Raw genomic sequence first — 6,000 nt, forward strand, 5'->3', positions numbered from 1 at the left:
TAGAAAGGATGAGAAATTTGAGGGCCGCATACACCAACAAAGCATAAGTGGTTAGTTGTGCTGCTAACTCTGCCTGTTGCCATAATTAAAAAAAATCTCTGTCTTGCACTATTTGTTTTTTCCCCAAGATTTTATACAATTTAAGAAGTTTGTATCTCTAGAAGAGAAGGGATATTTATCATCCTTTTTAAAGTATCTAGAAAAATCTGAAAAATCTGAATCAGTGATACCATTTTTCCAAAGCTTAAGACTCAGACAGTACCAACTCAGAATTGAGAACATAATCTGACCTACATCTTCTCCATTCCGATCAGCTATTAGACTAAATCTCTTCCCAATGATAAAAACAAAAGATAACAGAATTTATGCCATGGAACTGGTATAATTTGGTAACATGAACTTTTGGAAACCCACAGCCTTCTAGTAAGCGAGATCCCCATTTTCAAGACAAGGAGACTGAAGGAGAGGAAGCTTATGTGGCCTGTCCATGCCTCCTAGTTTGATTTTCCATGAGCTGATTCCTTTCCTCTCTCTTGCATATTCTCTAGGGGCTTATTTTCTGCCAGTATTGGCTTAGATGTTTTGGATTTTTTTTTTTTTTACCACTTATTTAAGTTTGTTGCTCCCTTCAATGACTCCAATCTGTAGTCAATGCTTTGCTCTGCTCTCTGGGGCCTGAAAATCACTTTGGAAATTTCTAAGCTTCTTTAAAGTTTACATATAAAGATTTCAGATGAATCATTTATGTTCCATTTTCTCTCTGTTACTATCATGAACATTTGCCTATATCCTTGTTCCACTTTACTAAGTCTCCCCCACTGACAAAAGTCTGAGCCTCCAAGATGTTTAAAATTCAAACATTGTTCTTCAGCAAGTATTTGTGATAGGCTCGATGTTGTCCTCTCTGTATATGTTTAATCCTATGTGGTTCATTTTAGTGTATACTGAAGTTCAAAGCCAAAAACCTATATGAATACTTAAAATTTAACTCCATCTTTGGATTTTTAATTTTTTTTCTCAGAACCATTAAACCTCATTACTAAATCACTACAAAGCTTGAAAGTGCAACTTTCCTTCCTTCAAATAATTGGAGTAGAGTAGAATATATTATTTTTTATTTTTACAGTGTTCCTAGGCTTCCTAAACAAGATGAAAGTGTGAAGCTGATCTGAGTCCTCAGAAATTACTTGATTAAAAATTTTTACATAAAACATTCACTACCAATTAACCTAAATTTCTCTCTGTATCTTGGGTCTGTATCAAGGTCTTTCCTGAAATATTTATAGTGACCTCATCAAGTTTATGTGAAGTTGAAGCAAGAAGGAGCCTATTTTCTATTTGATTCATAAATGATAATCAAACCAACATTGACATAGTAGCTGCCCCCAAATCTTTGTTACTGGTTTTAACATTTAATTATTTAGTGACCATCTTCTACTCCAGAGTCCCAAAGTCCATTAACAAGCATCATCCAGTGCTGTGCAGTTCCTCTGAGTGAGCTTTCTCTGCATTGGAAGCCTACATTGCTCCTCATGGCACTATGTGGGATTTCTTAACATTCTTGCCCAGTATTTAAACTTTGACACACTCAATAAAAGTGGAGTGGCTGTTATGTGCTAGATCTTGTCCTAGATACTGGAGGTGTTTTAGGAGCTTAGCATTGTGGACAGCCTAGTAAGAACTTAGTGCAGACCAGTGCTCTCTGTATACGAAGTAATTAGCTGGTATCACAGCAGCAGTTCTGCGGTCTGAAAAATTGAGAATACGTGCTGTATGAAAGTTCTTTCTGTAATAAACTTTCAAACATTTATTGTTCAAAAAATATTTCCAGTAGAATTTACTACCATTAAAGCCTATGGATTTCTTATTTCTCAGTAATGCTGGTCTACCAGATAGCCACTGAGCTCTGCAAAAAGTCTTTCCACTGAAGGCAGAGATCAGTTAAGATGCTGATGAATGAAATGGATTGAAGATGTTAAGGATTTCAGATAGTGTAATGGCAAATGAAAGGCTTTAAAAGGACTCTATAAGAGAAACCCTCTGCACATCTGTTTTGAAAACTGGGACTTGTTTCTCTCTGTAGTTAACATATACTTAGTTTTGTTACATGTGGGACATAACCTCATATTGTGGTCATTTTCCTTGTCTTAGAAATCTGAAATAGGACTACATTGTATACATTGGTATACAATGGTCCCTAAATTTAAATGAATGCATTTAATGGAATTTATAAATATGTATCATACCCTGACCTACTGGAGAAGAGTCTGTATTTAAAACTGTAGGTCATTAGAACTTAGGACTTCATACTTTTGAAACTTCATATTTATTTCTATTAATTTGTCTGTTTCAAAGAAATGATACTTGTTTGAACCAACCTGATTTTCCTAACAGTCCTACCAAGTAAGGTCAGGAGATTGTTAATGGCCAGATCAAAATGATGAAATAAAACTTCAGAAAGGTCAACTGATTTTCCCAAAGCCACATACTACACATACTAGAAAATGGTCCTTGCACCTATTATTGATGAAAACAAGTGCACAAATTTATATATATATATATATAGTTACCAAGAATCTTATTGATTACTCATAGACTTTATGAAGTTTAGAAACTATGGCATCTGGGCTTTAGAAAGACTGTCTAGTGTTGTCTAGTGTTGAAGTTACTTGTTTATTGCCTCTCTTCCATTAGTCTGTGACCTCCTTGAGGTCATTTTTGGGACCATTAGTCTTTTTCCCCAGCCACTCTCAAGCATGTGAGAGACACTAAATGGCATTTACTGGATTCACACTCATTACCTGTTAATAGTATAGAACATTAGCCAAATAACTTACATTCTCAGTTGTTTGCTGAACCACAAATTGGAGTTCTTACCTATTCTATAAGATTATTCTAACCAACTGAAATGATGAGAAAATATATCTAGCACAATAGCTAGCATACTACGTGTTCATTGTAAATACATTTTAAAACTTTTATACTTTGTTAGTTGAATTATAATATAGGACATTAAGATTATCCACATAGAATCAAATACCTCTATACAAAAATCGGTAAATTTAAATCCTCTAATGATCAGTGACCAGAATCATTTGCTCCATGACAGTGGGGAACTCTTGAGATTTATTTAACAAGGAGTTATAGGACATTATTTGGCAGGGTCAGGCTTGTTTCAAACAGCTCAAATGTTTATCTTTGCCTTAGTAATGAGATTGACATGAAAAAAAAAAAACTTTACAACCGTGGATGATTTTAGTCTTCTGCCTTAACCCACGTATATACATGCATGTATACTGGTTAGTCTTGTCATGTATTTCATTACTTTTATTAACAATTATTGAGAATTCATTTTCAATTAATGTAATTGTTAAGAGTGAATAACAATTAAATAAAACTTTGGGGACAAAATTGAGATCTTTGAACTATGTTCATGATTATTCTAAGCATTAAAAGCAAACTTGTTTTTTTTTTGACCTTAAGCCAACATGTATTTTTTGTATTAATTGCATGAACTAGTTCAAATATAACAGTGACTTTTCACTGTGTATTAACTTTATTGTCGCTCTAAAACAGGACTTGCTTTTTCCTGAAGGTAGAATAAATTAGATCTGCATAATTTTACTCCTAGTGATTATTAATAGTATTTTGGTCCGTTAAAATTAGAAAGTCCATCGACTTTTGAAAGTATAAACACATTTAATAAATAGGCACAAGTAACTGTGTTCCTCACCTAGACATGTTGTTCCTGTCTATATTTTATGTTACTGCTACTGCTGTGAACAATATTAACCTTGCCACGATTTATCAAAATGCTCACAGAGATTTTGAAGAGCTGGTAGAAAATACACCTGTTTTCTCATTTTGTAGGTGAAAAGACTGAGGCTCAAAGGATGAACTCATCAGCAAGTGTATTAAAATAATTCTCCCTTTACCAACGATAGACATTTTAAGATCTTTCTATTAAAAAGGAAGCCAGATGTCCTCCCCAGTACCTACATTTGGCCATCACGCAGCTTTACAATTAATAAGGGTGCAAGAGCACTTTCCGCTACCTTCACTCCATTCCGCCACTTGTTAAGAACCTCACTTGCCATCTTACTTACAATGGAATTTCTTTTGCCTACATCACAAAACAGACCGCTGATCCTGCACCTCCTGCAGACATAAAGCCATCTCCATCTCTGTTACTGCACCACCCCACGCAGCATGGGCAATGGCAGCATTTTAACCAGGCAGTGGCGTGTTCGTCAAGCAGCAGCACCCTGTGCACCTGCTGTCCCCTGAGGGTCAGTGACCTGCCCCTTCCTCGGCCCTCCCCTACTGTCCTGCCCCATGCGGCGTGTCCTTTTGTCGGTGAAGTCCTCATGTGTGTCTCGGTGTTCAGTCAGGAAGGCCCGTGCATGCCGACTAGACCTGCAGCCCGGGTGACAGGCCATGGTGTTTTGTACGAGGGATACTAGGTGCACAGGTAGATGATGGGGTGTTCTTTTCAGTGTTGTCTTTTCGGAGTGCTTTCCAAAAACGGTTCCTGTCCCACATGGGCTATATAAATATTGAATGTACCTATGTGGTTTCTTGATTCAATTTTCTGAAAAAAACAAAACAAAGAAGAACCATTGTAGATGGCTCACTGTAAAGAATCTAAGTCTCTGGGAGTGAATCACTATTTTGTTTTAAATATGATTTCAAAAGACTCTTCTGGTTAAAAAAGCACACAGACGACACTAAGTATTGGCCATGAAGAGTTTGCTTGTCAGTCTGGAGTGTTTCTCCTCCTCCTCCCTACCTGTCGCGAATGTCAGCACTGAGCAGTGGACTCATCAGCCATGTTCGGAGATTCAGAATAATGCGCTTGGAAGCCTGACAGTTAAGCTGGACGCAGAGCTGATTTGTACACTCGGTGATTTCAAGTCCCGTCCCCAACTGTCCTACCTTACAGGCTAACAGGCAGCCAGCACAGTGACTTTATGTACCCTTTTAATGTTTGTATTAGTTTTCAAAATGGTTTTGCGTCCTAACCCTCCCATTATATGAAGCCTCTCACTTTGAAAGTCACAGACTTCAGTCTGGTAAGTCCGTCAGCTCTCTGTCGTCATGATTGTGCCATGATTTTAGTTAAAACACACACGTGATCACTGCATAGTTTTCTCTCTTAGCCCAAAGTCTTTCCAGTGAAGTCCCCTCACCCCAGTGATGCTGTTGTCATGTTGCTTTCTGCACAGTTTAGAGCACATACTCACAGTGCTGGTTTCTGTTCCGCGGCCACTCTGCTTTCAGAATCCACTTTCATTCGTGTCCAGCTGTTCTTTGCTTTGTTTCCCTCCTTGTGTTTTTGCTTTCCAAGGAACTTGTGATGTTGCTAATTTAAATTGCAGTAGAAGTAAAAGAGCTGAGCCCTTTTCCGAGGCTTCGCCATTGCCCTGCAAATAGATTTAGCTCGTACTGAAGCTGAGAAGCAGCCCTGGCTATGAGATGCCCCGTTTCCACTTTTCTTCGTTAGACTGAGTGCTCATAGCATGCACCTCCCAAGGCTTTCGTTTGGTTTGATTCATAGAAGGAGGTCTGCTTATCACTTCCCCCGCTGTAAGGTGAAACTCCAGCCAAGACATGTGAATTTTAGATTCTAACACCGTTTACTTAAAAAAAAAAAAAAAAAAGATACACAGGCACATAAGCTCATTATTGAATTGAATTAGTAAGTGTTGTCTAGGTGGTTACAGTTTTCACAAAAGCCGTGTAATTATTCGTTAGCAAAAAAGAAAAATAATAATAATGATTCTTAAAAAAAACTATTCCTGGCCCTGTTTTATCAGTGCAGAGTGCCTTTGCGTTGACTCATTGGGCCATACTCCGAGAAGTAAACACACTTAACTTTCGCATGTATAAGAGAGAAACAGATCACTCCTTCAATAGACTTTACCAAAAAAAAAAAAAAAAACATGTGGGAAATGTATTTTTCCTTTAAGAATATTGTTGTTGCCTGTGAAGGGGGAACAG

General features: G+C 37.4%; 1 protein-coding gene across 1 annotated transcript in view; it reads left to right on the forward strand.

The window, feature by feature from the left end:
* Positions 1-6,000, forward strand: part of RYR2 (ryanodine receptor 2 (cardiac)) — a 385,785-nt gene that overhangs the window by 335,123 nt on the left and 44,662 nt on the right. The gene's annotated exons all lie outside the window — the stretch shown is intronic.

The sequence above is a fragment of the Condylura cristata genome, unplaced genomic scaffold, assembly GCF_000260355.1.
Source record: "Condylura cristata isolate star-nosed mole 26May11 unplaced genomic scaffold, ConCri1.0 scaffold00029, whole genome shotgun sequence".
Classification (NCBI taxonomy): domain Eukaryota; kingdom Metazoa; phylum Chordata; class Mammalia; order Eulipotyphla; family Talpidae; genus Condylura; species Condylura cristata.